Genomic DNA, 12,002 nt, shown 5'->3' on the forward strand with positions numbered 1-12,002 from the left:
AACTGCCATTGTGGTAGAGCGATTTGTTCTAAAACCATATGGCTGGCCACTCAGAAGGTGATGTTTTTCTATGAAATCCTCCAGTCTGTGTGCAAATAATGTCTCAAGTATTTTAGAAAATTGAGTAAGTAGAGAAATTGGTCGATAGTTAGAAAAGTTGTGCCTATTACCATTTTTAAAGATAGGAATGACCTTTGCAATTTTCATTTTTTTGGGAAATATGCCTTTTTGAAGTGACTGGTTACAAATATACGTTAATGGTTTTGCTATGGATGGAATTAAATGTTTTATTAAGTTCATATCGATGTCATTATGATCTGTTGACTTTTTATTTTTTAATTTATTTACTACTTCAATCAATTCATTCTCGTCCACTTTAGTCAAAAATATAGTATTTGGATTAATATCAATATTCTTTTCACTGACATCATCTTTCATTTTTGGGTCAGAAATTTGCATCGCCAAATTGTGCCCAACATTTATAAAATAATCATTAAATTCATTAACAATATCCTTGAGTGTATTTACATTTTGCTTATTGTTATCAACAAAATAATTTGGATAGTCATACTTGTTTTTGCTTTTATTTATGATATTACTTAATACTTTCCATGTCCTTTGCGTGTTGCTTTTATGTAATTCTAACAGTTTATTATAATAATTCTTCTTACTAGCTCGCATGATTGTGGTTAATTTGTTTTTGTATTTTTTATATCTGTTTTCTGCATCCTTAGTTCTATGTTTTAAAAAGTTCTTGTACAATGCATTTTTCTTTTTACAGGCGTTGTCTAACCCTTTGGTGATCCAGGGCTTCTCATCATATTTATAAATTCTCTGTCGTTGTAAAGGACAATGTTTGTCAAATAACAACATAAAGATATTGATGAATTCATCATATGCCTTATTTGGATCTTGATGGGAATACACCTGATACCAATTATGTCTGGATAAATCCCTTTTTAGGGCCTGCGAGGTTACAAAAGATTTTTTACGAATCCATTTAGTACTTGTAGTTTGAGTTGTCATCCGGGTTCCATTCTGTACAATTAAAAAGACCGGAAGATGGTCCGTTATATCATTCACAAGTATACCACTCGTAACTTTACTCCCAATATCATTGAAAAAAATATTATCAATCAGTGTAGCACTATGTGTTGATATTCTAGTTGGTTTGAGGATAGTAGGAAATAAACTTAAACAATACATTGTATCCAGAAAATCTCTTGTCTTTTTGTACTCATTTGCATTCAACAAATCTAAATTAAAGTTGCCACAAACAAATATCTTATTCTCCACTTTCTTATCAAATAGATGTCCTATATTATCGTTAAATATATCTGCACAAGACCCCGGAGTTCCATATACACAACTGATGATTATACTTTTATATTTATCAATACTAATTTCAACTGTAACCATTTCCATGATATTTAACTACACTTATTGACATGGATTCAACTTTTTCCGTTTTGAAAGTGTTATGCACATTCAGCGCAACCCCTCCACCCTGTCTGTTTGTTCTATTAGTAGTGAATAATTCATAATCCTCTAGTTCTACATCAGCTTCCTTCTCATGTGACAGCCACGATTCAGACACAGCAATAACACTGAACATGTTAAATTGTCCCAAGTAGTCCCTAATTTGTACAAAGTTCCTGTGCAGGCTTCTTGCGTTGAAGTGTATTAATGAAAGGTTACCGTTCATTGAGACATTATTCTTGAATTGTTCGTCTGTGTAATACTCACAGTTGCTGCAGATGCGGTTGTAAAAATTATTCTCTGGATCAATGTTGCTCTCAGGATCACACAGTTTGTGCTCAGAAAAAGTGAATGTTTTCAGGTTCAGTTCCTCATTGTTCATTGCAGCACAATTGACATCCAGACCGTTTCTTAATCCCGATTTTTCAGACTCCTCAATTCCAAAGTCATCATCATGTAATCCATCAAATGGAAAGAAATAATCCCTCTCCAATTTGTTAATGTCCGTATGTTTATCCACTTCTGCTTGTTACTTTACAGTGAACAAGAGTCAACAAAACAAAACAAAAAACAGAAAAAAATGCGCACACATTTTTGTGGCTCCTCTTCTGCGCAAGGGTGTTTATTTGTACTTTTCCAGATCTTTTAATTCTCTCACCGTCACCACCTTTGCACTTTCAGGAGGTCCGTTCAGCCGTATCAGGATCTTGCAGTTCCTCGTCCATGTTGCTTGTATTTTATTCTGTTTTCTTAGGATGCGTGCCTCCCTTGCAATCTCCGCATTCTTTTTAGTGAGGTGCTCATTCACATAAACACCTGTGCCGGTCAGCTTCTTACCCTGTTTTAATAGATCAATTTTGCTTTTCCTATTGGCAAAGCGAATTATGATGACAGGCTTTGTTCTGCTGTCCTTTCTGGGCAGTGTGTGACATGCCGAGATGTTATTCCTGGCAATGGAAATATCCCTGCTGTCAAAGAACTGTGTAACTTGTTGCTCCAATGTTTGCAGCTCTTGGTCCGGGGCGTCCTCTCCTTTGTTTGCGGTTGCCGCCGCTCTGGCATATGTTTGATGCTTTGTTTCCAGGCCTGAAATAACCACATCATCCATACGCGTATATTGTTCCAGATCTTCAATTCTTTTCTCCATATCATGGATTTTCATATCCTTTTCCTTGATGATTGATTTGAGATTTTTTACCTCGTTCATCAATTCAATAAGTTTGGTCTGTTGTTTGGAGACGTTACTTAACTCTTCACTCATGAGCGACAGTGATCTCCTGATTTCTTCCATTTCCTCATCCATCTCATTTTGTTTGCTCGATTTTGGTGGCATTTCGCCGATTAGTGGCAGTAATTTTTAAAGTAATTTGAGGTAAAATTCGCCGATTAGTTTCTTCTGCGTCTGTGCATCTCTCTCAGACTCGTTGCGTAACGTGCGCCCGTTGCGTAACGTGCGCACCCTCAGTCCTGAGTCCCGTATGTAGGTATCATCATACCAAAGAAGAAGTCTCCCCGTCTATCGGTGGAAGATTCATACTTCACCCTAACCTCTCGGTCACCTCAGAGGAGAAACTCGTGGACCACATGGCCTAATGGACAAGGCGTCTGACTTCGGATCAGAAGATTGAGGGTTCAAGTCCCTCTGTGGTTATAGAGCCTTCAGATAGTTAGATCTGGGGCCTCATGTACTAAGAGTGCATGGATTTCAACGTGAATCCGTGCGTGGAATTAACAAGAACGCAAAAATTCATATGTACAAAGCTGTGCGTACGCCCAAATCCACGCAGGTTTCTCTGAACATCCCAATCAGCGTGGATTTGAGCGCACATGCAGGAGCACAACACTCCGCCCCGTCTCCTCCCTCAAATATATGTTTGAATATGATATGAAGATAATTATCCATTAAAAACCGCTCATCCTAACAAGAAAATGCTCTGAGCTGGAATAAATAATTCATTTTGGGGCATTTAGGGGTGTCGGACTCCAGTCCTCGAGGGCTGGTGTCCCTGCAGGTTTTAGATGTTTCCCTGCTTCATTGCACCATGATACAAGTGACTGTGTCATCAACAGAACTATCCAGACTTTGATGACAAGTTGGTGACGATGATTAATTAGAATCAGGTGTGTTAAAGCAGTGAAACATCTAAAACATGCAGGACACCGGCCCTTCTGGGATTCACTTTGACACCTACATTATGGTGTTCTTTGCTTTGCGTTGCGTTGCGTTCCGTGAAGAGTTGTGGTTTTATTATGATCGTACGGGTTTGTGAATGTTTATGGGCAGCGTTAGTGCATCATTACACTCTGCTTTTCTTGTTTGTATTTTAAGAACCGACACCAGAATTTTTGGTGGATGAAAAACGGCTCGTTCTGCTTTATTGTCATGCATATTATATACTAACGGATTAAGACCAATGTACCCGTGTATTTAGTCTTACACATTATGGATGTCCGCGATCACCACCCTCATAAGTATAACAATGTGAACAAAATACATTTATATTTAAAACATGAAGCATCACGATCTGATTCCTCTGCTGCAGAAATAAAGACAATTTGTGCCGACGGGATTATCGAGGTGCAAACGTGAGAAATAAAGAGCAAAGTTGCTGTAACTCGGAGTGTTGCATCCGCAGGAGGAGAGACAGGTGTCGTGCCAAAGAGTGATTGAAGGCCAAATACAGTTAATGAAAAGTTGTTTCTGCCTAAATATGACTTGATCTCATTCTTGAGCTTCATAATCTGAAATCTGACGGTTTAGCGCTCTCGCTCAACGGGCTGCTGTGCGCGCTCCCGCGGCCACAAATCAGAAGAAATCAGATTCTGGCAGGCAATCACTTTTTGGCACAACACCGGTTTTTGCTTCAAAATTAATTTTAATGTATTTCTGTCCAGACACAGTTATGGGATGTTTAGGATCTGGCTTTTATCAGTAGTCCTCCCATACGGTCGTCATGGTGACAGACAGATGTCCGACCTGCAGCAGCTCCAGCTGAAGCATCATGTTGGTCTGAACCGGAGCAGCTGGTCCAGTTCAGGCAGAGATCCAGAAGATCCTCTTGGTACCTGAACCAGCTGATGGTCCAGTCTTAGTCCTGGACCAGCAGGTCCAGACTAAAACAGCTGATGGTCCAGTCTTAGTCCTGGACCAGCAGGTCCAGGACTAAACCAGCTGATGGTTCAGTTTTAGTCCTGGACCATCAGATCAGTCTGGTCCCTGGAGACTCGCTCCTGATCCTGCATCAGCAGGTTCCTCTAACGGAGCCAAAGCTCCATCAGGATTTGCAGGTTCCATCGTTGAGCTCCTTTAGTTATTTGTTCAGATCATGTGGTTGATTGTGAGATTGTTGCAGCTCCACTCTTGTGTAACTTATCTGGTGATGTGGGGACTGTCGTGTCCTTCACGTGGTCGTGAACGTATTGTTGACGTTAAGTTTCCTCATATTCTGCACTTCACTGCATCACCAGTGAGTGTCGCCAACGGACAAAACCTCAGAAAAGTGCGTACAACAGCCTTAATGTGTGAGTGAAGGACCGCAGCTTTCTACGTTCACGTCATTCTTTGTACATCCGACCGTGAGCGTTGAAAGTGGCGTACGCACGTTTTTTGTGCGCCGCACTCTTAGTACATAAGGCCCCAGGACTTGTTCCCCTTTTGCATCTATGGACAGTAGTTGGCATCGATGCTGATGGTTGATTTGTACGGACAAGATGGCAGCAACCAGAATGACATTTATCTAAGCGGCTTAAAGACAAACCAACACTCATGTGGTGACATCATAAACACTTTAATATTGATCAGTAATACACAAAACCCCCTCCCTGAGCTGCAGTCTGCACTCTAGATGCTGAAACAGCTTCTGATGGAGGAAAACAGATGATTATATTTGGTATCTACAGAAATATAGATTTGGTAGAAATGTAATCCAGTGGACGATGGATCATAAAATCTGTGATTGCAATAAAAACATCTTATTTCCAAACAGTTTTCTTGACTCACTGAATCATTAGGTGAGAAAATGAGAGCTGAAAACAACATTACAGATGACGTCATGGAGGGTTTGTCCAGTTCTTCTACAGTCTAGGAACCATAGAAGCACATTATTGTTGTTGATTTCTCCTTCTACTGACAAATGTACATAACAATCATCATAGTACATTTAAAATCAACCAGGCCGACCCCCGGGACCCTGAACATGAAGAAGCAGTTCTAGCTGATGGATGGATCATCTTATTCATCTTGGTGAGAGCTCACATATAAACAAACCCTTTAGCATGACAGAGACCTGACAGTCCAGTAGTGATGTCATGGCTGGAACAGGAAGTGGTGTGAATAAAGACCAGGATGAACCCTGGCTGCACAGCAACCTTGTGCTCAGATCTGACAGCAGGTTATAACTTCATCTTGGCTGATCGCAGCTCAGTGATTCCTCTCTGACGTCACAGTTGGTCACATGTGCAGCAAACTACCTGCAGCTGACATGAACTGAATGATCTGAGCTGAACTGAGCTGCAGAGAAACAACATGCTGCTGTTCACCGTGAAGCTCTGACAGGAAACAGACAGAAGAACAACATGTGGATCCTGGAATAACGGCAGCTTCACCTTTAAAGGACCGGAAGAGGAAGAAGTTTCCAAGGAATCATTCAGAACAGTTTCAGCAACATGTGATTCAGGTGTTCTGATGGAAACAGAGACAGACATGTACAGACTCAACTATCTGTCCAACAGAGACAGTTTCTCTGACAGGAGGAGACTCTGGAGACTGAACTCAACACAGAGACACTGAACAACCAGAACCAAACCAGAACCCAGGATAGAGAGGTTCAGTGAAGGTGGTGTTGAAGGTGTGGAGGAGGATCAGTCTGTCAGAGGAGACGCTGTAGAAGGACAGAGTTCCAGCAGGAACGTCCACATACACTGCTACTCTGTCAGAGACTGAGGAAGAGGAGGAGGAAGATGTTACTCTGTTATTGTGACAGACTTGGTACCGACCATCACCATAACAGTCCAGACTCCAGGAATGATCGTTCCATCCAAATCTACAGTCATCAGAGTCTCCTTTCCTGCTGATTCTTCTGTAACTCACTGATACAGAAACTCTTCCTCTCCTCTGGACCTCCCAGTAACAGCGACCCGTCAGAACTTCTCTACACAGCAGCTGGTACCAGGAATCAAACCTGTCTGGATGATCAGGATATGACTGATCCTTCCACACAAACATCATCTTCCTGTTGTCATCAGACAGTTTGATGCGTTTGTGGACTGTGTTTGTGTCGACGGTGAGTTGACAGGAATCTGATGGAGAGAACAAACAACCCAGCTGCAGTTATTATTGATCAGTTATTGATCATTGATGGACTCATGAAGGAGTGATGTGACAGTGTGAAGATGGATGAACGTGTTAATGAAATAAAAACACACTTACACTTCCTCAGACCTGGTGTCATCCATCGTTGTCCAGCAGGCTCCACCCTGAAAGGAAGAGGGGGGTCAGACCAGCTCAGTCTCTTTCAGCAAACATGGACATTACATGGCTCTCACACACGGATGAAGGGACAGTCCAACACTTGGACAGATGCACTTGAATGCAGCATCTCTGAAGTCTGTCCTGTGATCGTCACCTTCCAGCACAGTTTCAACACATTCTTTTCATCTGATTTCATCTCTGCTGAATCAGCAGCAGGAGGAGACCGTGTCATGGATGAGTGAAGGTGCAGCTGTTATTGTGCTGTGATGGGCCAGAAAACCACACTGCTGTGGTTCTGGGATGTTTACCGGGTCAAGAACGGCTCAGAGTTGTGAACTGCATCTATCAGCTCTGCTGCAGCACCAGATGAGCTGCAGCAGCTCCGTCTGCTCAAAGATCTCTGCTCAAAGTGTCATGGAAAACATTCACACATGATATGGTTTGTAACAAAAGGCCAACAGCTGGAAGGAACAGGATGGAAGAGGGAGATATAAAACATGTAAATGTAGATGAAAGGGTCACATCTCTTTTGTAATGTATACCTTCCTCTAAGACACATGTGTCAAACTCAAGGCCCGCGGGCCAGATGTGGCCCGCCATGTCATTTTGTGGCCCACGTAGGCTTGCCACCCATCCCTTGAAATACAGAATTGTGACATAATTGGGAATTAAAAGTTGCGTATTGAACCAATAGGAACGCAGTTGATTCCGTATTTGACAATTGTCCCATGCACGTCTGTCATACACGCACATGAACAACGAACTAACAATAATGAACAGAATAAAGGACAGGATATATTAAAGAGAGCAACATATGTCGGTACGCTCTCTGTCTGCGCTCTCTGCCTGCCCTGCAGATGGCCGCCCCTTCACGCTCTGTTGCCTAGTTACCTCTCACTGCTGCTCACTGCACCGCGCGCCTTTTAAAAACAAGTCAAGTGAAGATGTTTACAGAGGCTCCAGACACCCCACCTCGTCCTAAAGAGAGGAAACGTCAGCAAAAATGTTGACGGGAGTGGGAAGCATCATTCATCCCACCCGGGATGGTGCTGCTCTTATGTCTAGAAATCTGGCCAATGTTATTAGACACTCCCCCTGACAATGCAGGGTCCAGGCCAGGATGCAGAGCTGTAGTTTAACACACTTCTCTGCTGCTTCTCGAGGACCAACGCCTGCCAATAAAACTAGGATTGCATTATGTAATTAGCGACTCTAAAACTGTAGGATTACATGATATTGGCGACTCTAGCCAGGTGCCTAGCAAAATAGAAGTGGTTGCAGTTCCCCGCCCTCCAAAAGTTCGAAAAATTAGATGCGGATTACTAAATATACGATCATTAAGCTCTAAGTCTCTGTTAGTGGTACTCTTGTAAGTCTGTAGACTCTTATCGTGAATGGAAAGATATTCTAATAGTATATAAAAAAGCCATTCGCAAAGCCAGAACAGCTTATTATTCAACGTTGATAGAGGATAACAAAAGTAACCCACGTTTTCTGTTCAGCACTGTAGCCAGGCTGACAAAGAGTCACAACTCTGTTGAGCTGTGCATTCCTGCAGCTCTCAGTAGTGAAGACTTTATGAGCTTCTTTAACAGTAAAATCACGAGAATTAGAGAAGAAATCAACCAGCCGGTTGTAGGTGTTTCTTCAGCTTTAGCGACTTCCCTAGGCTCTGACTTGACTCTAGACTGTTTTGATCCTGTAGACCTCCCTGAGCTGACCTCACTCGTCAATAGAGCTAAGTCAACCACATGTATGTTAGACCCCAACCCAGCCAGTTATGTGACTATTTGTATAGAAATGATCTGTTTGAGGCCAAAGTTCCGGGGGCCGACCTCGGTGCCGGGCAGACCAGCGAGGCAGTTCCGGGGGTCGGTCTGGGGGCTTGGCAGGTGGATCCGTGGTTCGATCTGGGGGCTTGGCAGGCGGATCCGGGGTTCGATCTGGGGGCTTGGCAGGCTGGTCCGGGGGTCGGTCTGGGGGCTTGGCAGGCTGGTTCGGGGGTCGGTCTGGGAGCTTGGCAGGCTGGGCCGGGGGTCGGTCTGGGGGCTTGGCAGGCTGGTCCGGGGGTCGGTCTTGGGGCTTGGCAGGCTGATCCGGGGGTCGGTCTGGGGGCTTGGAAGGCTGGTCAGAGGGTCGGTCTGGGACTGCGGCAGGCTGGTCAGAGGGTCGGTCTGGGAGCGCGGCCGGCTGGTCGGGCCGGGGCTGGGCAGATCCATCCAGGATCGCCTCAGGAAGGGGAACAGAGACTGGCGGGACCGCCACAGGAACGGAGACTGGCGGCGGGACCACCTCAGGAACAGAGACTGGCGGCGGGACCGCCTCAGGAACAGAGACTGGCGGCGGGACCGCCTCAGGAACAGAGACTGGCGGCGGGACCGCCTCAGGAACAGAGACTGGCGGCGGGACCGCCTCAGGAACAGAGACTGGCGGCGGGACCGCCTCAGGAACAGAGACTGGCGGCGGGAACGCCTCATGAACAGGGACCGGCTCAGGAACAGTGGGCTGCGGGACCGCCTCAGGAACAGTGGGCTGCGGGACCGCCTCAGGAACAGAGGGCTGCGGGACCGCCTCAGGAACAGAGGGCTGCAGGACCGCCTCAAGAACAGAGGGCTGCGGGACCGCCTCAGGAACCGGAGTCAGGGCTGACAGGAGGCGGGGAGTCGGAATCGGGGCTGACAGGAGGCGGGGAGCCGGAGTCGGGGCTGACAGGAGGCGGGGAGCCGGAGTCGGGGCTGACAGGAGGCGGGGAGCCGGCTTTGGGGGACAGAGGATCCCCAGAGCTGGTTCGGGAAGACCCCGGGTCCTCGGAGCTGCCTGAGGAGGAACCCGGGTCCGTGGCGCTGGCTGCGGGGGTGCCCGGGTCCGTGGCGCTGGCTGCGGGAGAGCCCGGGTCCGTGGCGCTGGCTGCGGGGGAGCCCGGGTCCATGGCGCTGGCCCCCCCTCAAGGGACAGATCACAGATGTCCCAACAGTCCACACAGTTGCCTCCCCTGAGCCTGCAGGCTCCTGGGCCCACCCAGAGCCAGGCGTGTTCCCCAGAAAGGGGGAAGAGACTGGGGTGGGTCCGGGACCACCTCGGGAACAGCAACAGGCCGGAACTGGGGGCATGTCCCTGTCCCCTTCACCGTACGATGGTAGAACGCCACTTGGTCCCCATAAAAAAAATCCCATAAATCCTCTTCCTTACGTGGTAGGTCCATGTTGGCTGGGTTCATTCTTTTGGCCAGATTTTACTGTCACGGCTCAGACAGTACAGAGAACCCAAATGCACAACACCAGGCAGATCAGAGTCAAAGAGGCTTTAATCTTAGTCAAAGGCAGGCAGGGGTCAAACCGGGTAGTCAGGCAGATCAGGCAAACAAAACCAAAACGGGCAGGCAAAAATCCATAAACCAGGAATCAGGCAGGGTCACAGGCAGGCAGGCAGGCAGAAACAGAACAGGACATGAAGGCTGGAAAGCGAGGCAAAAACACACGACAATCTGGCAACTGGTATGAGGAAATGGGCCGGTTTATGAAGGGGAAACTGATGAGGGAAACCAGGTGTGGAGCTGGGCCGGGGAAGCACAGGTGAAGGGAATGAGGCTGATGAGGGTGGCAGGATCCAGACGACAGGAGAGTCAGTAACACAGCAAAAAAAAACCATGAACTGTGACCATGATAGATGTTGCCCTCGGTGAAAATGAGTTTGACACCCCTGCTCTAAGAGGACTAACATCCACATGTCCCGTGCAATTCAATTCAATTCAATTCATTTATTAAGGACTGCACGACAAGTCGGCAGAATTTGCTTTCGGCACAGCATAGTGCCAGCACATAGTACTGTGGCAACAGACATCAGTTATACATTTAACATACATGCATGAGCAGACATCGACATTAAAGCAGACATTTACATACAGACTATACATTTAACACAGATGGAGTACGGAGATGAGTGGAGTTCAGTAGCCTGATGGCAGTGGGAAAGAAGCTGTTTTTGAACCGGGTTGTTTTTATTGAAATGGACCTAAAGCGTCTGCCGGAGGGCAACAGTTGAAACAGGTGGTTAGCTGGTCGTGTTGAATCAGAGATTATTGTATGTGCTCTTGTTATTGTGCGTTTATGGTAAAGTGAATCAAGTGATGGGAGGGGGGTGTTTGTAATTAGAGATGCTTTTTTTATGATACGTTGGAGTTTGCTGCGTGAGTGGGTGTCCAGACTGCCGTACCAGACTGAGATGGAAGCTGTGAGGATGCTTTCTAGGATGGCTGTGTAGAACTGAAGGAGGAGATTGTGTTTTACTTTGTATTTCTTGAGCTGCCTGAGGTGGAATAGTCTTTGGTTGGCCTTTTTTATTACATGGCTTGTGTTAAGGTCCCGTTTGAGTGTGTTGTTGATATGAATGCCCAGGAACTTGTAGGAGTCTGTGATTGTGATAGGTTGTCCAGAGATGAGTAGGGGTGTTTTGGGGGGTGGTTTGCTTCTGAAATCTGTTATGAGTTCTTTGGTTTTGGAAGTGTTGAGTTGGAGGTTGTTGTCCTGGCACCAAGTTACAGCTTGGGCCACCTGCTCTCTGTAATGAGTTTCGTTGTTGTTGGTGATGAGTCCAGTTATGGTTGTGTCATCCGCATACTTATAGATGGAGACTGTCCTGTGGTGAGATGTGAGTAAGTTGGTGTAGATGGAGAAGAGCCAGGGGGAGAGGACACAGCCCTGGGGGGCACCAGTACTGAGGGTCAGAGGACCGGACAGGAGTCCGCCTATCCTAACCCTCTGACGCCTCTGCCACAGGAAGCTCCTGATTAGGTAACATAGGGAGGGGTGAATGTTCATGTCCAGCATTTTGTTGAAGAGTTTGACCGGATCTATGGTGTTGAAGGCAGAACTAAAATCCATAAAAAGGGTGCGGGTGTAGGTGTTGGGTGAGTCCAGGTGCTGGAGTGAGCTGTGAAGGGCCAGGTTCACTGCATCTTCCACAGATCTGTTTGAGCGATATGCAAATTGGTGAGTGTCCAGTAGGGGGGAGGTGAGAGCTTTCAGGTGGGAGAGAATAATGCGTTCAAATGTTT

The 12,002-nt window shown here is 46.0% G+C and overlaps 1 protein-coding gene and 1 non-coding gene across 3 annotated transcripts in view; one reads left to right on the forward strand and one right to left on the reverse strand.

Annotated features, from left to right (window-relative positions):
* LOC133452316 (NACHT, LRR and PYD domains-containing protein 3-like) overlaps positions 1-12,002 on the reverse strand; it is a 92,477-nt gene that overhangs the window by 66,415 nt on the left and 14,060 nt on the right. The gene's annotated exons all lie outside the window — the stretch shown is intronic.
* trnar-ucg (transfer RNA arginine (anticodon UCG)) lies at positions 3,058-3,130 on the forward strand. The gene has a single exon. It is a non-coding gene; the product is annotated as a tRNA-Arg (tRNA).

Source organism: Cololabis saira, chromosome 10 (genome assembly GCF_033807715.1).
Source record: "Cololabis saira isolate AMF1-May2022 chromosome 10, fColSai1.1, whole genome shotgun sequence".
In the NCBI taxonomy this organism is placed as follows: domain Eukaryota; kingdom Metazoa; phylum Chordata; class Actinopteri; order Beloniformes; family Belonidae; genus Cololabis; species Cololabis saira.